Raw genomic sequence first — 25578 nt, forward strand, 5'->3', positions numbered from 1 at the left:
TTATTTGAATTGTCTGATTTACTTTTAAGGGATTGCTTGGGTATTTTATGCTTGAGTGAAAGATCTTACACCCGGATCTAGTGTACCTTAGGTAAGTAGCAAGAGATCATCGCGACTATCCGGCGTATACTGGAATGGTTAAAATGATGGCTACGGTTAATGTGACACTTTGGATGTCCCGATGTTCCTCATGTTTACTTGAGGAGAAATTTGGCGTCTGCGTGGTGTCATCAAAGCATTAACCAGACCTTTAGAACCCTAATTGACTCATCTTGGCCATTAGAAAGTAGTGAGATAACTGACTTCGGTTCCGACTGGGGTTGGTTGAGACTCGATACTACACTCTTTGAGATTGGACTTTAGGAAAGCTTTGGTCAACCACTTGGTGTTGCACTGAAATGGACTTAAGGGAAGGTCAATGATTGGAGATCCTTTTAGAACCCGGTTACTATTCTAGGACAGGTTGAACCAACCAAACTTCAGTGGGGGGTACTTACCTATGGAACTCATGCAAGCCTTAAAACTTAGGAATGATTGTTGTGTGACTTGCTTGTGCTTGTTATTTACTTAACATCATAACATCATAACATCATAACGTCATAACATCATAACATCATGGCATTGTACTAACCGTTTCAAGGACTTAGGGATTTAACTTTGCTCTATTTTGTAAGGCTATGGCTTCCAGGAAGACTATCCGGATCAATTTCGTAGCGACCTCTCCTCAACTCAAGGATTTAGTGTCAGAACTTCCCGATCATGCTCAGTTCATCAAGAAACATGGTTCTCTCCTCAATTTGGTTACCACTGGTTTCAAAGAAGATATGATGAGAGTTCTATTCCAGTTCTTCGATCCTAAACATCATTGCTTCACCTTCCCAGATTATCAGTTGGTACCCACATTAGAAGAATTCTCCAGGATGCTTGGGATACCTATCCTTGATCAAACACCTTTTAGTGGTTTAGAAAAGAGTCCGAAATCCGAAAAAGTTGCCGCAGCTTTACACATGACAAAGTCCGACATTGAAACCAATTGGGTAACAAGAAGTGGAATTAAGGGTTTACTTGCCAAATTTCTGATAAATAAGGCTCGAGAATTCTTAAAGGTTATGGATGTCCATGCTTTCGAAGATGTCCTAGCATTACTAATCTATGGTTTGGTGTTATTTCCTAATCCAGACCAATTCATAGACATGAATGCTATTAAGATATTTCTCACTCATAACCCTGTGCCTACCTTGCTTGGAGACATTTTGCATTCCCTTCACACTCGTACTATGAAGAGGCAAGGGACTCTCATGTGCTGCATACCTTTATTATCTAGGTGGTTTATTTCGCACCTTCCTCGATCAGTCTTGAAGAATGAGCAAAATTTGAAATGGTCTCAAAGGATAATGTCGCTCTCCCATTCAGACATCCGTTGGTGTCCTCATCTCGAAGAAAATGTTATCCTCATCGACCGTTGTGGAGAATTCTCTAACGTACCACTCCTGGGGATGAGGGGAGGTATTACTTATAATCCTGCTTTAGCCCTACGTTAGTTCGGTTGTGCTCGAAGAGATGGTCCACATGAGATAATTATCCAAGGCACCGTGTTTGACTATGACAACGATTCCCAAGGTCTTCGTCAAAGATTTGTACGAGCTTGGGGCATGGTGAAAAGAAGCACTTTAGGACAGAAAAACTCTATTCCTATGGAACCTTATCTCAGATGGGTACGCGCAAGAGCTCGTGAACTTGTCATGCCATATCTTGCGGTCGGACCGCTGATTGTTGAACCAGGAGTTGAAGGAGGTACTCCTCAGATCATTCCTTATCCAGATATGCCTACCAATGTTGAAGAATTGAAGAAATCCTGGATCCAGTTGAGAGAGGAAAGGGATACTTTTGAAACTCAGTTAGGTGCAGAAAGGAAGAAGGTGTTAGAGCTCACCAGCCAGCTTAATGAGGAACGAAGACTCAATGCATATCTTCGCCCAAAAAGAAGTCGTCCCTGGGAGACTTGAGCTTTCATTGTATTTTATTATTTTGTTGTAATAAATGTTGATTAAAAAAATTATTAAAAAAAGTTCCTTTCTCGGTGGTTTACGCAAAGTTAAATTCCAAAAGTCCTTGAAAACATTTCATACATTGCATAGCATAACATAACATTGCATAATAGGTATTCTAAAAGATCAATATTCTCACGGTCTTAAAGGATCAATATTCTCGAACAAACTGTCAAAGATCTCCAGGCTCAAAATGCTCAATTCCAGGAGATGATCATGAACTTATCCAAGGGGCAGGATGAGCTGAGGGCTCTCTTGCTCGAGAAGAAGAAAGACAAGAAAGCTATGAGTTACATTAACCCGGGAAGAAGGCTTAAAGGACAGGCCGCAGGAGCCAAGATTAGAATTCCGAAGGATCAAGAAGAGGAGACAGAGAATGATTCGGAAGAGGAGAATGTTGATCCCTTCAACCCTGAGGACGACGATGAAGATTATGAAAATGAACAGTACTCTCCAAAAGATGATAAATATAAGTTGCTGGAAGATCGCATGCTAGCTATGGAGGGTCAGAAGGCGCCCGATCTGGATTTCGAAGGCTTAGGTCTGGTCTCTGATGTGGTCATTCCCCGCAAATTCAAGGTCCCTGCTTTCACTAAGTATGATGGTGCGTCTTGTCCTCGGATGCATCTGAGAGCTTATGTGAGAAAGATTCAGTCGTATACCACTGATAGGAAACTATGGATCCATTTCTTCCAAGAGAGTCTGTCTGGCACACAGTTAGAGTGGTATTATCAGCTCGAGAGCTCTAACATCCGCACCTGGACTGATTTAGCGACAGCTTTCTACAAGCACTACCAGTATAATTCTGAACTAGCGCCTACTCGGCTACAGTTGCAGAATATGACTATGGGATCTAAAGAAGGCTTCAAAGAATATGCTCAAAAATGGAGAGATTTGGCTGGCCAAGTCAAACCCCCTATGACTGATCGAGAATTAGTGGACATGTTCATGGGTACACTGACTGGCCCATTCTACAGCCATCTATTGGGAAGTTCCTCATCGGGTTTCACTGAACTTATATTGACGGGTGAACGTGTTGAAAGCGGCATTCAAAGTGGAAAGATACAGGTGGCTACCTCTGCAAGCACCAAAAAGTCCTACCAGGGGAGGAACGAGTCAAATGCTGTGTACGGTCAAAGGGGTCATAACAAGAAAAATCTTGACCATACTATTGGAGCAGTTACGATTGCAGCACCGCCATCTCAAAACTTCCAACACAAACAAGACAGACCAAGAAGGCAGTTTACCAAGATCAATATGACTTTAGCACAAGCACTGCAGGGTATGCTAAAAGCAAATTTGATTACCCTCAGAGATCCTCCTGCAAATCCCAACACTACTTCTCCTCGTTATAATCCCAATGCCAGGTGTGCATATCACTCCGATAGCCCCGGGCATGATACAAACGATTGTTGGTTGTTGAAGAATAAGATTCAGGATATGATCGACGCTGGAGAAATTGAATTTGATCCTCCAGAGACTCCTAATATCATCACTGCTCCTATGCCTAATCATGACAAGACTGTTAATGCTGTGGATGACAATTCTCACATTTCTAATGTAGCTGACTTAGCATCTCCTCTCTTGACCATCAAGAAGAAGTTGTTGCAAGCTGGTTTATTTCCAGGTTGTGCTGAAAATTGCGATCTCTGTATACCCCGACCCAATGATTGCTTGAAGTTGAGGAGTGGTATTCAACGGCTGATGGATGATTGCACAATTCTCTTCGAAAAGATTCCTAAGGTGGAAAACCCTATTGAAGAAATATCTGTGATTGCTAGGTCCAAAGTTCCGGTGAAGATTACCGCTACTAGAGTGCCTGTGAAGATTACTGTTGAGCCCAAGGTAGCTCCCCTAATTATTACTGCACCTGGCCCAATACCGTATTCCTCAAGCAAAGTCATTCCATGGAATTATGGAGGTGATGTTTACATCCACGGCATAAAGCAAGTTGATAATTCTGCTAATCCTAATGACATTGTTGGGACTAGTAAAATTACTCGAAGTGGAAGGATCTTCTCTCCAGAAATCTCACCTCCCGCCCCTAAAACTCGAGGAAAGCAACCAGTAACCAATCCTTCTCAGTCAAGGACACCGGTCGAAGTTACTACCGAAGATGTTGCCAAACGGGAAATGGAAGAAATGTTGAAAATCATCCGCAAGAGTGATTTTGATGTGGTAGAACAGTTGGGGCCTACTCCGTCTAAAATTTCGATGTTATTCTTGTTGTTATCTTCTGAATCTTATGCCAATGCATTGATAAAATTCCTAAAGACCGCTCATGTACCTCAGGAGACATCTGTCGATCAGTTCGAAAACTATGTTGCTAACCTGACTGTTGACAATGGCCTAGGCTTTTCCGATGCTGACCTGACACCAGCAGGAAAGAATCATAACAAAGCTCTGCACATCTCCATTGAGTGTAAGGGGATCACCTTGGCTCATGTGTTGATCGATAATGGCTCTTCTTTGAATGTGCTACCGAAAGCTGTACTCGATAAGCTTGACTGTAAAAGCATTGAACTGAAGCCTAGTGACGTTGTAGTGCGTGCTTACGATAGTGCGAAGAGTGTTGTCCATGGTGAAGTGGTTCTCCCTATCAAGATAGGACCTCAGGTTTTCAACACTATCTTTCACGTAATGAACATTCGTCCTGCCTATTCCTGCTTGCTGGGACGCCCTTGGATTCATGGGGCAAGTGTTGTAGCTTCGTCTCTCCATCAAAAGCTGAGGTATCCAATAGAGGGTAAGATCGTCACTGTGTGTGGGGAAGAAGAGTATATTGTCAGTAGTGTACATACCTTCAGATACGTCGAGATGGATGGTGAATTCTTTGAGACATTTTCTCGGTCATTTGAAGTAGTTCCTCCGACTAGTCCTGTCCTTAAGCCAACTTCCCGTGTGCCCAAGGTTATTCGTGCTCCTCCTGCTATGATTTCTCTGAAAGATGCTCAAGCCGTGGTTGAAGATGGTGGTCGTACTGGCTGGGGTCAACTGATCAATGTACCGTACAAGTCTAATAGATTTGGCCTGGGGTTTAGCTCTGAAAACATAGTCAAAGATCAGATTAATGCTGTAGAAGATGTTGATAGCTATTGCGACCTCGATAGCTGGATTTTCCCAACAATTGGTGACGGACTCAATAATTGGAAGGCTGAAGACACTATCCCGATTTCCTTTAGTCAGGAGTAATTGTTATTGTCTATTTTAGTGTTGCAAATTTTTTAATTTTTACGATTGAACTTCTTAAAGCATTGTGTTTATGCCCGGGGCACAATAGCTAATTTGTTAAGGGTTTTGTCATTTTCATAAGCATATTCACATTCAATGAATCAATGGACTTTTTGCATTCAAGTATTGCGCTCTTTATCTTTCATGTCATCTTTTAAACAAGCTATGTATTCTTACACACACTCACGTAACAAATTGCAGATCCATATCCACTCTGGATCCTGTTGATAATAATTCTGCTACTGTTCATTATGACTTTGAAAATCCGATCTACCAAGCCGAGGATGGAAGTGAGGAAGATTGTGAAGTACCTGGAGAGCTTGCCAGACTGTTACTGCAAGAGGAAAAGACTATACAGCCGCATGAGGAATCAATTGAGACTGTAAATCTGGGTACCGAAGTAGACAAGAAAGAAGTCAAAATAGGAGCAGGCTTGGAAAACAGCGTCAAAGAAAGATTGATTCAAATGTTACATGACTGTATAGAGATTTTTGCTTGGTCTTATGAAGACACGCCAGGACTGGATACTGATATAGTAGTGCATCGTTTGCCAATGAAGGAAGATTGTCATCCTGTTAAGCAAAAGGTTCGTCGCATGCGTCCTGAAATGTCCGAGAAAATCAAAGCCGAGGTTATGAAACAATTTGATGCAGGTTTTCTGGCTATTACTTCTTATCCTCAATGGGTTGCTAATGTGGTACCAGTGCCAAAGAAGGATGGTAAGGTGTGAATGTGTGTAGATTACAGAGATTTGAATAAAGCGAGTCCCAAGGATGACTTTCCACTTCCGCACATTGATGTTCTGGTAGATAACACCGCTCAACACAAGGTATTCTCATTCATGGATGGATTCTCGGGTTATAACCAGATTAAGATGGCACCTGAGGACATGGAGAAAACTACGTTTGTGACGCAATCGGGTACTTTCTGTTATAAAGTAATGCCATTCGGTTTAAAGAATGCAGGGGCAACGTACCAGCGTGCTATGGTGGTTTTGTTCCATGATATGATCCATCATGAAATAGAGGTATATGTGGATGACATGATAGCCAGATCTCATACTGAAGAAGAACATCTCGATCATTTATACAAACTGTTTGAGAGGTTGAAGAAATACAAGTTGAGATTGAACCCGAACAAATGCACCTTTGGAGTAAGATCCGGTAAACTCTTGGGCTTTGTTGTCAGTAGTAAAGGAATTGAGGTTGACCTGGCTAAGGTGAGAGTTATTCAAGAAATGTCAGTTCCTCGTACAGATATAGAAGTCAGAGGTTTCTTGGGACGTTTGAATTACATTGCCCGATTTATCTCCCATTTGACTGCTACCTGCAAACCCATCTTCAAATTACTGAGAAAGAATCAAGAGATGATATGGAATGATGAATGTCAAGAAGCTTTTGACAAAATCAAGAAGTATCTCCAAGAACCTCCGATTTTGATGCCCCCGGTTGAAGGAAGACCTCTAATCATGTATTTGACCGTGTTAGAAAGTTCAATGGGGTGTGTGTTGGGGCAACATGACGAGTCTGGTCGAAAAGAGCACGCCATATACTACCTTAGCAAAAAGTTAACCGACTGTGAAACAAGATACTCACTGCTTGAGAAAACTTGTTGTGCTTTGGCTTGGGCTGCTCGCCGACTAAGACAATATATGTTGAATCATACCACTTTATTGATTTCTAAGATGGATCCTATCAAATATATATTTGAGAAACCTGCCCTCTCCGGAAGAATAGCAAGGTGGCAGATGATTTTAACAGAGTATGATATCCAATACACTACTCAGAAAGCAATCAAAGGAAGCATGTTAGCCGATCATTTGGCTCATCAAGCAGTTGATGATTACCAATCTATGAATTTTGAGTTCCCAGATGAGGATGTCATGCTTGTTACTGATTATGAAGAACCTGGACCGGATGAAGGACCCGAGCTGGGATCCCGATGGACTATGGTTTTTGATGGATCTTCTAACGCATTGGGCAATGGTGTTGGTGTTGTAATCATTTCCCCCAAGGGTTGCCATACGCCTTTCACTGCTAGACTATGTTTTGATTGTACCAATAATATGGCTGAGTATGAAGCATGTATTTTGGGACTCAGAGCTGCTATAGACCTAAGAATCAAGTTTTTGAGTGTGTACGGAGACTCAGCATTAGTAATCAGTCAGATCAAAGGAGAATGGGACACTAAACATCCGAATCTCATCCCTTATCGAGAGCGGGTGATGACATTAATCCCATGTTTTGAAGAGATTACATTTGAACATATTCCACGAGAAGAGAATCAGTTGGCAGACGCATTGGCTACCATGTCATCTATGTTCAGGGTCAGATGGGATGATGAAGCTCCCATGATCACCATTGAACGATTAGATGAACCAGCATATTGTTATGAACTTAATGCTGATGAAGTAGAAGAGAAACCTTGGTTCCACGAAGTAAAAAGATATTTAGAAACTCAGGAATACCCTGAAGGGGCATCCATCAACGACAGAAAATTTCTGAGGAAGTTCTCCGCTAAATTCTTTTTGAGTAATGGGGTATTATACAAACGTAATCATGATTCGACTTTGATTCGCTGTATGGATAAAAGGGAAGCAGAAAAGATTATGGAAGACATACACGACGGTATTTTTGGGACTCATTCTAATGGACATACGATGGCCAAGAAGATTCTGAGATCAGGGTATTATTGGTCTACCATGGAAGCTGATTGCCACCATCACTCCAGAACTTGTCACAAATGCCAGATCTATGCGGAAAAAGTACATGTACCTCCTAATCCATTGAACGTGTTGACAGCACCTTGGCCCTTTGCAATGTGGGGCATTGATATGATTGGAGAGATTAAACCTACTGCTTCTAATGGACATCGTTTCATTCTGGTTGCTATTGATTACTTTACGAAGTGGGTAGAGGCAGCCTCATTTGCTTCTGTCACCAAGAATGTGGTGGCGCGGTTCATCAAGAATAGTCTTATTTGTCGGTATGGCATCCCTGAAAGAGTTATCACTGATAATGGTACTAATTTGAACAACAAGATGATTACTGAACTCTGCACGCACTTCAAAATAAGACACCATAACTCTTCTCCGTACCGGCCAAAGATGAATGGCGCCGTGGAAGCTGCTAATAAGAATATTAAGAAGATCATACAAAAAATGACAGTAACATACAAAGACTGGCATGAGATGTTACCCTTTGCCCTTCATGGTTATCGCACTTCAGTGCGCACTTCGACAGGGGCAACTCCTTTCTCTTTGGTCTACGGAATGGAAGCTATTTTACCAGTGGAAGTTCATATTCCCTCTCTAAGAATTATGAAAGAAGCAGGTTTAGACGAGGATGAATGGGTTCAGACTCGACTCGATCAGATAAATTTGATTGATGAAAAGAGACTCGCGGCTGTTTGCCATGGGCAGATATATCAGAAGCGCATGACCCAGGCATTTAATAAAAGAGTCAAGAGACAGGTGTATCAAATTGGCGACTTGGTGATCAAACGTATCATTCTACCACAAGGTGATCCCAGAGGCAAATGGACTCCCACATACGAAGGGCCATTTGTAGTTAAGAAGGTATTCTCTAGTGGAGCCATGATACTTGCTACAATGGATGGCGAAGACTTCCCACATCCCGTGAACGTAGACATAGTTAAAAGATACTACGCATAAAAGAGACCTGCTAGGTCGACGTATCTAGGCAAAAGTAAGGGCATCCCGGCGAACCAAAAGGGTTCGAGCAAAAATTAGGGATAAACATATAAAAAGGTACACCCGGCAAGTCGAAAACCTGAAAAGGCGGCTTGGGCAAAAAAGGGTATCCTGGTGGACTGAAAACCTGAAAAGGCGGTCCAGGCAAAAATTAGGGATAAAAGCGTATGACTATGTCCCGTTCTCAGTCAGCTTCACCCAAATCAAAGGGACTGAACAAGCCAATCACTTTTATCCGACAGTAGGAGATGAGAGGCTTGAAGACATAATGATAGTAGTGGAATTAAAATCGATGGGACTTTTTCTGCATAGCTTTGTCTTTGTTTTCTTGACAACTTCCTCTTACTAGGATTTCTGTCTCCCTGTACACAAATTGCCTGTTTATAGGCCCTCTGTCAAAATTGATACAATTTTATTTCCAAAAAGATGCTTTTGTTTTACTTTCTCTGTTTTGTTTGCATAAACGTCCATTGATTTGATTCAAATGAGTATATGCGTTTGAACATGATTGATGTTTACCGAAAATACATGCATAAAATAGCAATAGCAATTACTAAAAGACTTTAGGGTCGAGGATAAGGTCTAACCATGCTTTCCAACAAGTCTGGTTACAAATCCTTTCCCCAACAAAAACCAGTTATTCCCCAGAAGAAATGGGCATCACCAGACAGACTGGTCATCTCTTCTATCCCCAGCCAGGCTCTATTGAATATTTCTATCATCAGACAGAAATCAAGTATTCCCAGCTAAGAAAGGGTCATCAATACAAATATCTCCAACCAGGATATGGGGATTTATTTTCCCCTGGCAAAATTTTCAAACGCATAATTCATTTCATGCATCATTTCACATCACATACATGCATACAATGTTCGCATTTATTTTCAAAAGCATAAAACATCTCATGCATCATGACATGGCATAAAGCTAACTTTATTTTTCAGGTTAATTATCCTCCTGATACAGTCAAAATAAAGATCCATTCAGACAAACATCTTTATCGATTACATTCAAGATTCAAATACATCTTTCAGATATAATCCATATGAACATTCATTCGGATAAGCACTCTAATATCCTCCTAATGGTGGCATCTTTAAGCCCATCCCAGACATTTATTGCAAATACAACATATACAAATGTTATCAGATATAGCCTAACGTACGGTTCATTCTGATTTAGCCCAACATATGATTCCTTCAACTAGTCCAATACGGTCTAGCGTACGACCCATTTGGATGTTCATTTCCTCAGATACTACCCAGTGTACGGTACATTCCGAGGTGTAGTCTAGCGTACGACTACTTTTTGTCAGATACAGCCTAACATACGGCTCATTCTGCAACTTAGATACGATCTAACGTACGATCCATTCTGATCTTCATTCCTCAGATACTACCTAGCGTATGGTACATCCCGAGGTGTAGTCTAGCGTACGACTACTTTCTCTCCAGATGCAGCCTAATAGACGGTTCATTCTGCAACTCAGATACGATCTAACGTACGATCCATTCTGACCCTTTTCTCAGATACAGCATAATAGACGGCTCATTCTGCAACTCAGATACGATCTAGCGTACGATCCATTCTAATCTTTCATCCCCAGCGAAGTCACCCGCCTAATGGATAACTCATTCTGCTACTCAGATACGATCTAGCGTACGATCCATTCTGATCTTTACCTCTCCAGAGGCAGCCTAATAGACGGTTCATTCTGCAATTCATATACGATCTAGCGTATGGTCCATTCTGATCCTTTATCCCCAGCAGCGTATGATCCATTATGATCTTTCATCATCAAACTTCCCGGATGGCATCTCTAAGCCCATCTCCATCAAGACTAACTTCTAATTAGCAAGCGCAAATTTTTGGGGCATTCTAAGTGTTCAATAATCTTCCACCTCCAGACCACGAATGACGTACATACCATTCTAACTCTCTCGGTTCAAGAATATTGAACAGGGGCAGCTGTCATACCCAAAAATTTGCCCGTTAATCTTGCAAGACATTTTTCAAGGCACTCCAACTCATTCTTCAAGATGTTGATCTTAAAAGAACAAAGACCCAGCACACAGGTGGCCAAATCCAGCAAATGACTTAAAATGGCTTGCTCGCTAGGCGAGCAAAATCCTTCGCCTAGCGAACTCTTCGCTGCACCACTCACCTAGCGAAGCTTGCGAATACCAGAAATTTTGGGCTTCATTCTGAGCCCATCAGGTCACAAAAAAACTATTATAAATACCAAGACCTCATTCAGAAAAGGGGAGACAGAGGACAGACGGACAGAAACCCTAGCAAGGAAACACAAACATAGACAGCAAACCCTGGAGGATAACCAAGAGAATTCAGAGCAACCCTAAAGGAAACCCTGAAGGAAATTCATCTGCACAAAGGTTACCTCCGCCCAACTCAACCCGACACCAACCCTAAGAGTGATCTGCCAATTCAACGTTGCAATTTAATTGCAAACAGGGCTCACATACTCCCGGAGAAGGTAGCTTGCTAGGTATTCCACTTTATTTGTGGGATACCCTTGTGGAGATTCATCCTAATTACCTAACTGATTATAAATTGTTGCCTTCGAATATATGATCTTGGCCCTCTCTTTGTTGCCTTACGGTATTACGGTCATGTCCCGCGAATGTGGGGATACACTTAGCAAAGACCCTTCGGTTAAATCATCATGTCCCTATAAGATAAATCATAGTCCCTCGGATGTCACCTGCGAATATATGATTTTGTCCCTCGATGACCCTTCGTTGTAGCCTACGAGTTAATGATGATTGCCCCTTCGAATGCTAAGGTATCCTTACAAATGTTGCCTCCAATGACCAATCGATGACCCTACGATGTCCCTTTACATCCAAAGGATAAGACTACTTATTTCTCAATAGTAAGGACAGTCTTACCCTCCTAAGGATAGGAAATACCTATAAAAACCTTGGTTAGGTACAACTCTTAAATGCTGACTCACAACTTACAATACTTTTCACACCTCACACTTTGCAAAACATCTATTAGAAAATCACCACTTGGTATACATTCATACTAGAATCATTACCAAGTTATATTTTTCTAAACATCTTTCAAAATTAAACGAGGTAAATACTTTGTATACATTCGTACAAGAATCATTACAAAGTTAAACTCTTTTTTTTCAAAACATTTTCTAAACAGCTCTCACACACTTTTTCAGACAAGAAAAACATAAGTGATTAAGCAATTAAGAGCCCATGGATAACCATGGATACAAAGGGTGCTAACACCTTCCCTTTGTATAATGTACCTCCCGAACCCAAAATCTAATCAAGGTTTTTCCTGTTCTTTTCCGCCTTTCCTTATTGGATAAAAGAAAAGTCGGTGGCGACTCTTGCTATCCGCGACATTTGCTTTCCAAAGCAAAAACACACAAAGTCAGTTCACCGTATGACAACTCTCTTCAGGATGATGAGTGTTTTGGAACACACACCAATTCACGATTTCGGTCGATTTATCCTTTGTCAACCTATAACCCGGTTATGGATAATCTTCCATGCGAGTATATTATCTACGTTTTGACGGCTATAGATAATATATCTCATGCGCTCTTCAGTCAAGGTCTTGTCCTTCCCAGTTGAGTAAGATTCGTATTCCTTGTGGAATCGAATGTCCATCCTTTAACAAGTTTGCTTTCGCTCTCTTCAGGATGATGAGTGTTTTGGAACACACACCAATTCACGATTTCGGTCGATTTATCCTTTGTCAACCTACAACCTGGTTATGGATAATCTTCCATGCGAGTATATTATCTACGTTTTGACGGCTATAGATAATACATCTCATGCGCTCTTCAGTCAAGGTCTTGTCCTTCCCAGTTGAGTAAGATTCGTATTCCTTGTGCAATCGAATGTCCATCCTTTAACAAGTTTGCTTCCGCTCTCTTCGGGATGATGAGTGTTTTGGAACACACACCAATTCACGATTTCGATCGATTTATCCTTTGTCAACCTACAACCCGGTTATGGATGATCTTCCATGCGAGTATATTATCTACGTTTTGACGGCTATAGATAATATATCTCATGCCCTCTTCAGTCGAGGTTTTGTCCTTTCCAGTTGAGTAAGATTCGTATTCCTTGTGGAATCGAATGTCCATCCTTTAACAAGTTTGCTTTCGCGCTCTTCAGGATGATGAGTGTTTTGGAACACACACGAATTCACGATTTCTGTCGATTTATCCTTTGTCAACCTACAACCCGGTTATGGATAATCTTCCTTGCGAGTATATTATCTACGTTTTAACGGCTATAGATAATATATCTCCCGCACTCTTTGGTTGAACTCTTTGTTTGTTTCCCCAACTGAGTAAGATTCGTATTCCTAGTGGAATCGAATGTCCATCCTTTAACAAGATCACTTTTCTAGCTCTCTTCAGGATGATGAGTGTTTTGGAACACAAACCAATTCACGCCTTGGTCGGTCACCTGTTATATGCCTACAACCCGGTATCCTTAGTGTTCCTTCCTGTCTGCTCCCTATTGCGACCTTGGTCCCCTGTGGAGTAAGATCTTCCTGAGTCGAAATATGCCTCTTCAGGGTTTCCTCAGATGTTTTTGGTTGATTGATATCTCTCCCGTACACCGGTCTTTGATATTCCTTCTTCCCGAGCTTGTTACCTACTAACCGGTAACACCTCTCCCTTTCTTGCTTCCCCAAGAGAGTCTTTTCTAGACAATTGTTGTTGTGTTGGCGTCTTCCCCAATACATGCATGTTTCCGGCAGGGGCATCTTGTTCAGATTTCTCCCATTCATCCGTTGATGTCTGGTTGAGTCCTTCCTATTCATTCGTTGGCGTCTAGTCGTGGTTTCTTTCTCCCATTCATCCGTTGATGTCTGGTTGAGTCCTTCCTATTCGTCCGTTGGCGTCTAGTCGTGGTTTCTGGCTCCGAAAAAAATCAAAATCCCCAGTAGAGTCGTTGGTAAACGTCTTGTCGGGTCCAGTAATAAATATCAAATCCCCATTGGAAGCTGCCATTGGTGAACATTCTTTTCTTTGCTTCATCCCCCGCATAGTGCAAATTCTACGGTTCTTTGATATTCAATCCATGATTACCTTGAAAGCATGACAGTCGTTGCTCTCATCCGTTCAGGTTCCCAGTTGATTGAATAGGGGCAGCTGTAGCACCTCAAATTTGCACCCCTCATTTGTACATTCATTTCATTTTTAGGTCATTAATATTGCATTGACATTGCATAGTATCTTGCATTTCATCAGTCAAGACTGGTATCAGGAGAATTCATCTGTGCAAAAGAGCAAATCATTTCCATGAGAAGAAGGCCCTATGGTTGTTCTAGAAAGCTTACATGAATCAAGGTTCACTTTGAAGCAATTTGACCAAGTGCTAGAGACTCAAAAGTCATCAGTGCAGTTTCAGGTCATCTGGGGCCCATGAAAGTCAACTGCAAGTCAACTGAGGGCTAGGAAGTGGAGAAATGGTCTGAGACACTTCATTTATATCCCAAAGAGGTTTATTCATCATGACAAGTGTTTACCTTGAAGATTTTGAAGCCAGATCAAAAGTTTCCAAAAATGGAAAGTGACCTATAATTTCAAGTTTCCAAAAATGGCAAGTTTTTGGACCACATTCAACTTGGCTTTCCAACATCAAAAAGCTTCAAATGAAATTTTTGTCCAACATGAAGTTGAAGATCTTTCTCTCCCATTTCCAAAAAGTCCAAGATCATGAGAATCTGATGAATGGTTGAGAAGTTATGAGCAAATGATCACCAAGTGTGCATGGTTAAAATGTTCTATGTATCGATACATACGAGTTTTGTATCGATCCATGCTTGGTTAAAATGTTCTATGTATCGATACATACGAGTTTTGTATTGATCCATGCTTGGTTAAAATGTTCTATGTATCGATACATACGAGTTTTGTATCGATCCATGCTTGTATTAATTCTCTAAAATTAATCAAAGCTACAGTATGTATCGATGCATAATCTTTTGTATCAATACATAATTCTGTTTTGTCTACATACAGTACTGTTCACGTCCAAATTTGCATGGCACCTCCAATTTTCAAATTTTTTCCATACACCTTATCTTGCTTAATCTCAACTAAACCTTGCCTAATTACAATTTGGATGTGATTAGTGGAGCATATAAATACATAATCATAATAGAATTTTCACTACTTCACCATTTCTAGATCTAAAATCAATTTCCCTCCAAATTCTTCTCCGAATCCAAATTCAAATTTCTTCCACATAAGCCTTTGATTTTCTTCCATATTCTTGCTCTCTGGTGCTGATTTGGTATATATCAAGCCTTGGATCATCAAATTTGGACCAGATTCGTGTGCTGCAAGCTCAAGAACACATACATGGAATTTCAAATCTGAGCTGGATTTAGGTTGTGTCAAGCCTCAATTACTGCACAAAGCTTCAAGTTATCATCTCAGGAGTTGAATTGAATCATTTGAAGCCTTGAATCCTGCGTTTCCAGAAGTTGATCTTCAAGAGGTCATATTTTCGATCATCTTAATTCTCTGTTTTATGTGTATAATAGTGTAGATCTTATCATGCTAGTTAATCTGAGCTCAATTTCGTGTGATTTGGTGTACTAATAACTGAGATATGCTTGATGGAAGTTTTGTGCACCAAACTGTTTTTGCTCGATCTGCCTTTGTTATGTTGAATTGCTGTGAATTATTAGTGGATTCGTGTTCCTTGCATGATAACGGTTCGATTGATATAGAGGTTGGCCAATTCTGGAAAAATTTCTGGAAAGGTTCACTGTTGAGCCGCCGTCTTCGCGAGGAAGACGGTTGTTTCCGTCTTTCCCCGCCGCTAGCGCTGCCGTCTGGTTTTGATGAGGTGGCTTAGGGTTTTGTCCCATTCGGATGCTTGCGTGTGCGTCCAGTTGGCTATTTCATTGGCCTCTACTGCTTTGACCGTGCCACATAACCTTTGACTGATGACATAAGCGCCAACGCATTAGTTAAACACAACGTTTCATCCATGCTCTCCCTCACTTCGATTCTCCGCTCAGCCATTTTTTTTCAAATTAATTTTCATTTTAACTTTTCCCTCCATTTCTTCATATGCTTTGTCACACTTTATTTCATTTTTTAGCCAACTTCAAAAATGCATATCAAATTGAAAAATGATCCAATTAATTCCTGGTTTTTTGCTAAATGATCCTTGAGATGTCTAAAATTTTATGGTTTTGATTTTATGATTTTACCATTTCTGTATTTTGAATTGTGGATGATTGATTGAACATGTATGCTTTTGTGACCTTGCTTCATTCAGCCTATCATAAAATGCTCATACATGATCCAAATGCCATGAAATTTTGCATGATGTTTCTTAACATATTGATGGATTTGTGTGATTTTATTTGGCATTTTTTGCTATTGTCTTCACTGTTTGGGACACATGTACTTTAGGTGTGACAATTTGTGTCACACAATAGGATGTCTTGCTTATGCATTCTCATTCCTAGCTCAAATGATCTCTGATGATTCTGATTTTTGGTATGATGATTGTATTTGACATGTTGTATGCTCATGAAAATTTCCAGAATTGTTTGAGTCTTTTCTGTTTTAATATGGAATTTTGATTCTCAATGGTCAATTGTGAGCTTTGAATTTGCCTTTGCCTTCTCTTGCACATGAAATGGCTTTGCTTGATGATTTTGATTTGGTACTTTTTAGGACTTGTTCTTACTTGATTAAATGTGATTCATGTTGAGTTTTAGTTTCTGTTTTGACTTTTTGCCCCACCTTTGACCCTAGCCTTTGAGCTAGTGGTTTGTTCTCATCTTTTGGACTTTGTGTTTCAGGTTTCAAGCAATTAGCCACATTGGTTGATTTGATCTCATCACTTGAGATACAAGTTATTTTGGTTGACTAACCTTGCTTTTTTGTAGGTATTTTGGATGGTGAATCAATTTAGTTTTCTTGCATCTTATGCCTTGCACCATTGGTGTCTGATGATTGGTTGTCTGACTGTTGTTGATTGTTTGATTTGTCTGAATGTAAATATTGACTGGTTTAGCTTTTCTTACAGGTACTTTAGCCGCTTTAACTCATTATTTGAGTTGCTTTGCTTTGCTTGTGGTTGGCATACCACCTAGGTAACTTCCTATTCTCCATGTAGTCTGGAAGACCTGTCATGTTATTTTGGCAGGCACCTGTCTGAAGCCCTCTTTAAGAGGCAATGTTTGTGGTTGTTTATCTTTGTGCCTTGTACATTCAAAGACCTCCTAAGTGAAGAGGCATTGGCAGATAGAAGGGATGTGCAATCCATCCCCTGCAATTCAGTTGAGTCTTTCATCTTGCTCGCACTACGTGCTAAGGCATTTTGAATAAACACCCCAAGATCATTGTATATCGAGTCAGTCATGTGGAGTAGAGTTCCTCATTCTGGACTCCCACACTTTCATTGATTGAAGCTCTCCTAGGCCAGGGATAAGAGTTATGAGGTCTTACCCTCATTTCCCATTTCATCTGCTTCACCCTAACTCTCAATGTTAGGGTTAAGAGCTCAAAAACACCCCTTCTAGATGGCTTGTTTGTCGAGGTTGATTTGACCCCTTGACTAAAGCCTAGCCTTGTATGAGCCACTTGTTTGCATATAGTGTGTGTGCTTGCTCTCTTGTGCTTGTGTTTGTTTACTTGCTGTTTAGGCTACCTTGCTTCCTGTGCGAGTTAGGATTAGAGACCTCAACATAGGGATCGTATGCATGACAACTTCTAGGCTCGAGTCGTAGTCTCCCTAGTAGCTTGTTATCTCCCTAGTCTCTGGTTAGGATAGAAGTTCTCTCCCTGTTAAGGGGAACTACGTCGCCCTGATCCTCATACCAGATGAGGTACGTAGGCAGGAGATGAGCAGATCTCTCTGGGCGCCCCTTTTCTTTTTTCAACCCTCTTGTGTGTGTGCTTGGAGTCTGATGTAAGTCCAGCGATTGGCATTCGGTTTCCTGTTTGTTTGTTTGGAGTCTGATGTAAGTCCAGCAATTGGCAGTCGGTTTCCCGTGTGTGTTTGTTGGTTTGGAGTCTGATGTAAGTCCAGCGATTGGCAGTCGGTTTCCTGTTTGTGTTTTGTTTGGCGTGCGTTAGCCGAGCTACGAGTGCTCTGATTCTTCCTCTGGTTAGAGAAGATACGTATGCATAGGATGTGATGTCCTAGCGAGCACGTTTCCTATGTCCCCAAACTACGTTGACTCTGATGTTTGTGTCTGACAAACTACGTAGGCCCAGGATGTGATATCCTGCCGAGTCCGCTTCTTCCGTCTTTTCTGCGTTTGATTCCAGTGTGTGTGCAGTATTTGAGCAGTTATTTAGCAACCTTTCTTCTATCCTTTCTGAGCGTGGATCCCGTCGAGTACGACGGATGCGTAGGGGTGCTAATACCTTCCCTTCGCATAACCGGCTCCCGATCCTTGCAATCTCTGGTCGCGAGACCATGTCCTTTCCAGGTTTACTTCGAGCGTTTCCTTTCCCTCCTATGGGATAAATAACGCACGGTGGCGGCTCTGTGTCTTTTTCCCGCCGGTTTTTCGCGTAATGCGACAATAGGTTCGGTGATTAAAGATGTTTTTAATTGTTCAAACGATGTTAAACATTTCTCATCAAAGATAAAGTCAGCGTCTTTCATTAATAAACCAGTAAGTGGTTTGGTAATTTTTGAGAAATCTTTGATAAAGCGTCGGTAGAAACCGGCGTGTCCTAAAAAGCTTCGTATTTCTCGTACGGTTTTCAGAGGTTGATAATTCTCTATAATTTCGATCTTAGCTTTGCCTAATTCAATTCCTTTATCAGATACTACGTGTCCTAACACGATTCCTTGTTGGACCATGAAATGGCATTTCTCCCAGTTCAAGACGAGATTCAACTTTACGCATCTTTCAAGTACCATTTCCAGGTTTGATAGACATCCTTCGAAGCTCTGCCCACAAACAGAAAAATCGACCATAAAGAATTCCATAATGTCGTCTATAAAGTCAGCGAAGATTGACATCATGCATCTTTGGAATGTTGCGGGAGTGTTGCATAGTCCAAATGGCATCCGTCGATAAGCAAATGTACCATAAGGGCATGTGAATGTTGTTTTCTCTTGGTCGTCGGGATGGATAGGAATTTGAAAAAATCTTGAATAACCGTCTAGATAGCAGAAGTGGGAATGCTTAGCCAATCGTTCAAGCATTTGATCAATGAAAGGCAGAGGAAAATAATCCTTTCGAGTGGTCTTGTTTAGTTTCCTATAATCGATGCACATTCTACTTCCGGTCACAACTCTTTGTGCTATAGATTCACCTTTTTCGTTCTTAACAACTGTAACACCCTCTTTCCTGGGTACTACATGAACTGGGCTAACCCATTGACTATTGGAGATCGGGTATATGATTCATGCATTTAATAACTTCTTTACTTCATCCTTGACTATAATACTTAAGATTGGGTTGATCCTTCTCTGGTGTTCTCTAGAGGTTTTACAATCTTCCTCTAGCATAATGCGATGCATACAAATAGAAAGACTTATTCCTTTTAGGTCGGCGATGTTGTAGCCTAACGCAGTTGGATATTTTCTTAAGACATCTAGTAACTTTTCAGTTTCAATCTCTCCTAAGTCAACATTGACTATTACTGGTCTTTTGAGTTCAGTGTCTAGGAATTCGTATCTTAGGTTCTTTGGTAGTGTTTTTAATTCTAAGTTTGGTTTCTTCGGGCATGGCATGTGGTTGGGTGTAAGTGCTAAGCATTCGCTTAGACTGTCTTTTTGGTATGGTTCACGCCAATTATCATCTTCAAAGATTGAAGGGATTTGGATTTTCATTATATCAGAATATGTGGTTTCTTGCATCTCCATTTCTCTTACGCACTCGTCTATGACATCAAATAGATAACATGTATCATCTATAGCTGGCGCTTGTAAGAATTGTGTCAAGATGAATTCAACCTTTTCTTCTCCAACTTCGAATGTTAGCTTACCTCTTTTCACGTCTATTATGGCTCCGACGGTAGCTAAGAATGGCCTTCCTAATATAATAGGTGTATCGGTATCTTCTTTGATGTCCATGATTATGAAGTCTGTAGGAATGTAGAATTGTCCTACACGTACTGGGACCTTCTCTAGTATACCAACAGGATATTTGATTGAGCGGTCAACTAGTTGAACAAACATCTTGGTTGGTCTTAGTTCTCCCATGTTGAGCCTTTTACAGATGGTTAAGAGCATTACACTAATGCTGGATCCTAAGTCGCATAGAGCTTTGTCTATGACGAACTTTCCAATGACACAGGGTATGGAGAAACTACCTGGGTCTTTTAGTTTGGGAGGCATGTTATTTTGGATTATTGCGCTACACTCAGCAATAAGTGTAACTATTTCGTTATCCTCGATCTTTTTCTTATTGGATAGGACCTCTTTAAGAAATTTATGAGGGCACTTGTGTGTTGGCTTATGTAAAGGGGATTGTAATATTCAGTTGCTTCAGAAGTTCAACAAATTTCCTAAATTGCCCTACAGTTTTAGAATTTGCGAGTCTTTGAGGATACGGAATGGGTGGTTTATAAGGTGGTGGAGGCACATAAGGTTTTTCTTTCTCTTCGGCCTCTTGGGTATTATCTTCCTTCTCCTTCGGTTCACTTACCTTCTCAGTTGTTGTTTTGTCTGGTTTTTGGTACATGGCAGGATTTTGGAGTCTTGGATCTACGGGTCTGTCTAGTTCTTTTCCACTTCTCAATATAACGGCATTTGCATGTCCTTTTGGATTAGGTTGTGGCTGTCCAGGAAATGTGTCAGCGGGAGCAGCAGTAGATGCTTGTTGTTGATCCACTTGTGAAATCTATGTTTCAAGCATTTTGTTGTGGGTGGCTAAGGCGTCTACTTTGCTCGCTAATTGTTTAAGTTGCTCACTAGTATGTATGTTTTGGTTCAAGAAGTCTTTGTTTGTTTGAGCTTGGGTAGCTATGAAGCTTTCCATCATTAGTTTAAGGTTGGACTTCCTAGGCATGTTAGGATCATTATTAGCTGCCTTTTGATATCCAGGCGGAACAACGAGTGCTTGGCCAGGTGCATACAAGGCGTTGTTGTTCTTATACGGAAAGTTAGGATGATTTTTCCAACCTGGGTTGTAGGTATTCGAATAAGGATTTCCTTGTGCATAATTTACTTGATCAGTGGGGACTCCCTCCAATATCTGACATTCTGGTGCAGTGTGTCCAGGAGTTCCACATAACTCACAGTTTGGAGTCACGGCAGCCACGGTGGTTGCGGGTGGTATGGTCAAGTTGTCTAACTTTTGAACAAGGGCATCTACCTTTGCATGGACGTGGTCAAGGCTACTGATTTCGTACATTCCACTCTTTGTTTGGGACTTTTCTACCGAAGTTCTTTCACCTCCTCATTGGCAATGGTTTTGGGCCATGTTTTCAATGAGTTAATAGGCTTCGTTGTATGGCTTGTCCATACGTGCACCGCCCGCGGCATCGTCTACTATCAGTCTTGTGTTATACAAAAGCCCATTGTAAAATGTGTGAATGATCACCCAGTCTTCGAGACCGTGATGTGGACATATCCTCATCATGTCTTTGTATCTCTCTCACGTGTCGTAGAGAGATTCTACATCTTTTTGTCGAAATCCATTGATTTGAGCTCTCATCATAACAGTTTTGCTTGGCGGAAAATATTGGGATAAGAAAATGTTCTTCAGTTCTTCCCATGTAGTAACTGAGTTGGATGACAAGGATTGCAACCAAGCCCAAGCTCTGTCTCGTAGAGAGAAAGGAAAAAGGCGTAGTCTTATCGCATCTTGGGATACACCATTCACCTTCACAGTATCTGCGTACTGCACAAACTTGGTCAAATGTTCATTAGGGCCGTCCGTAGGATTTCCAGCAAATTGATGTTGTTGGACAACTGATAATAACGAGGGTTTTAACTCGAAATTGTTTCAATTGATAGCAGGGGCAACAATGTTGTTGTGAGGTTCTTGTTGGGACGGGGTAACGTAGAACTTAAGAGGACGATTATGTGGTCCTACTGTAGCCATGGTTGGTTTTTCAACTAGTTCAGTAGTAGGAAAAAAGATATCGAGAATATTGTACCTTCGTTGGTACTCTAGTATTCAACGTCTTAAATATAAGAAACACTCTAATTCTGCGATTGGTGGTACTAAGTTTTCGCCTTGTGAGCGAGTACTTGGCATACAATTGGGGAAATAAGGGAAAGGAAATTAGTTTTTACCTTAGTCTATACTGCGCAACGAAAGAATCACACTATTTGACTAAATCAGGTCCCCGACAACGACGCCAAAACTTGATATGTCTCGTGACTGTATATCAAATATAGTCTATCGGGTACTTGACTGCAAGTACACAGTCCAGTCGTTTTAGTTTTAAAAGATATTGAATCCAAAGGGACCGATGGTCAAACTAATGCTATCGACGTTACTATGTTTAGCTAAGGAGATGATTTTTAGAGGTTTGGTTGAACAAAAATTAAATCTAAAGGAATTTAAGTTTTAAGAAAATATTAATAGAGGGATATCAGTATGCAACGTATTAATCGTCAGGGATTCGACAAGTCACCGGTGTATATTTTAAGTACCAAATATCTTTCAGTAGAAAATACTTATTTAAAAGGCTTTATCTCACACTCTCGTGATTGTTGACTCAGACTATACTTTTAAGTCAGAGTGTACGCTTTCGCTATCCCATTTGAAGTTAAAAATACTTTTTGAAAATAAATAAGTTCTAATTGCTTTTAAAGTGCTCTCGCTGTTTTTAAAATCAATGCCTAGTTTTTACTATCCAGTTCGACCCTCACGCTCTCGCGATTGTCGGTTCTCACCTTAGTTAATTTCCCACTCTCGTGGCAAAACCGTATTAAAATAGCTTATCACTCTCGTGACAAAGTTAATTAAATTTAAATTAAAAACCACAGCCAGAAAGATTGTTTGAGAAAAGAAGTTTTACACCGATTATTATTAGATCCCGTCTAATTAAATTGTTTACATACCGATACCGGTAGTTTAGTTGGACATGTTAAATAACGCAAACACAAACGAACATAAACAAATTAACAATACAGCAAACATAATAACAATAATAATAATAAATAACAATAATAATTGAATAAAAATCTGAAAATTGGATTAATCGAATATGCCGAATCTTGAAGTACTTAAGCAGTCCTCCACAGGTCGGTAGGATTCTGCTTCTTCGAAATAATTGCTTAAACTAAATTAAATAAATTGCAGTAGTTTCCCAGTGTAGGAAAGTACTACTTTGGCTAAATGAAAAACGGAAAGGGAAAGGGAAAATCCAAGCTCTGAACGGAACGGTAAATAAATTATGGTAAAAGAAAACAATGTTGCTGAAGAAAAAAATAATAGAAAACAGAATTGCTATGGAAAATAAATGCAGAGAAAAATCTTGAAAGCTGGCTTCAGGGAGGAAAATCAAGCGTGCCCGTAGGTTTCCAACTTCCATCCTTTTATATTCTCCATTTGGTCTTGACAGTTGAGAGAAATAAGGGTGACTTGGTTGAGTGAGAAATTCACGGGAAAATGGGTTGAGGAGCGAGAAAAATGGGTGTGTGGATCACTTCTGTTGAACAATCCATTACGTTGCTTTTGGCCTTGTGACGGTCGTGATGGGCCTGTGACGTTCGTGACACCCAGGGTGTGACGGTCGTGACAGGGTTTGTGACGGTCGTCACATGTACAGGATTTGTATTTTCTGTTGTTTTGCTGTTTTCTCTTCTGTTTCTTCTTCTTTTCCTTCCTTTTCTATACTTTGCTCATTTAAACACGGGAATTGAAATACTTGCAAAAATAGCTCGAACACTTGCGGAATAATCGAAATCTAAATGAAAGTGGTACAATTTTTTAGTGTAAATCAAGGCAAATATACGATGTATTTTCACGTTATCAACATTCATGTATTATGCCGTGTTCTTCACAAAATGCATCAAATTCAGTAGAAAAATATTCATCGCCCCTATCACTTCTAAGGACTTTGATATTTCTACTTAATTGTTTTTCCACTTATGATTTATAAATCTTAAAGGCATTAAAATCATCATCTTTATGCTTTAAGAGATATACCTGTGTGTATCTAGAAGAAACGTCGATGAATGTAATAAAATATCTATTTCCCCCACGGGTTAACATGCCATTAAATTCGCACAAATCTGAGTGTACAAGATCAAGTAGATTTGTATTTATTTCAACACTTTTGAAAGGTTTCTTAATCATCTTTGATTTGACACATAATTCACATTTTTTGAAATAATTTATATTACATGAAATCAATCCAAATTTAATTAGTCTCTTCATAGAACTAATACCAGAATGTGCTAGTCTATTATGCCATAGAGAAACAGATTCAAGCATGTAAGCGGAAGTAGAAATTTCATTAATAATATTGTCGGTAGTACATAGTTTGATCATTCCCTCAGCGGAATATCCTTTTCCAACAAATACACCATTACGGGTCAAAATAAGTTTGCCCGATTGATAAACAAATTTAATGTTCGGTTTTCCCAATAAATCCCCACTAACAAGATTCTTATTCATGTCAGGGACATGAAGCACATTAACGAGAGTGACTTTCTTTCCTGAAGTGAAGTTGCCTTTGACCGATCAGGTTACAACAACTTTATATCGTACTTCATTTCCCATTTTCACTTCTTGTCCATCATTTGTCTCATAATAGGTTTTGAAAGCAGCCTTGTCCTACAAGACATGCACCATAGCGCATGTATCATACCACCAACCTTGAACTTTGCCTTTGATTACCATAATTTCGCTCACTGTAGTAATTATGTCATCATTTGCATGGACTGTATTGATCTCGTTTTTTGACTTGTTGTGCCTGCAATCTCTAGCATAGTTTCCAGGTTTTTCACAAACAAAACATTTGTTTTTCGGACCCTTATGACCACCAGAATTCTTGAACTTGTTATGTTCCTTTTTTGGTCCAAGATGACTCTTTATGCCATCATTTTTCTTCTTTCCTTTGGTGGTCACACATTGGCTTTAGAAAGACCCGTAGATTATGATTTCTCCCTCTTCTTCGTTTCCTCATCAATTCGAAGATGTTTCTGGATTTTCTCCAAAGAGAAGTCCTCAGAACTGTGCAACAATTTCTTTCTGTAGCCTTTCCATAAAGGTGGCAGTTTTGCAATAATTTCACCGACTTGAAAGGTCTCAGGGATGTCTATTTTCACCGCTTTTATTTTATTCACGAGGACCTGCAACTCATGCACTTGGGGAAGAATGGGCTTGCAATCTATAAATTTAAAATCAAAATATTTAGAAATTAAAAACTTCTTCGTACCTTCCTCTTCGGCCTTGAACTTGAATTCGAGCGCTTTCTAGATTTCTTTTGTAGACGGATTATTCGTATAGACGTCGTAGAGACGATCAGACAGTGTATTCAAAATATGTCCACGACATAGCAGTTCGTCCTCCTTACGTTTCTTGTGCTCCTTCTTGACTTCTTCAGAGTCATTTTCTGATGGTTCAAGAATTGGTGCTAAGTCAGGATCTAAGACATAATGAACCTTCAGGGCAGTCAGTATAAAT

The 25578-nt window shown here is 40.3% G+C and overlaps 1 non-coding gene across 1 annotated transcript; it reads left to right on the forward strand.

The window, feature by feature from the left end:
• The first annotated feature begins 21544 nt into the window (after positions 1 to 21544).
• LOC127109440 (small nucleolar RNA R71) lies at positions 21545 to 21651 on the forward strand. The gene has a single exon (XR_007796728.1). It is a non-coding gene; the product is annotated as a small nucleolar RNA R71 (small nucleolar RNA).
• Positions 21652 to 25578: the final 3927 nt, after the last annotated feature.

Source organism: Lathyrus oleraceus, chromosome 7, assembly GCF_024323335.1.
Source record: "Lathyrus oleraceus cultivar Zhongwan6 chromosome 7, CAAS_Psat_ZW6_1.0, whole genome shotgun sequence".
NCBI classification, from domain to species: Eukaryota; Viridiplantae; Streptophyta; class Magnoliopsida; order Fabales; family Fabaceae; genus Lathyrus; species Lathyrus oleraceus.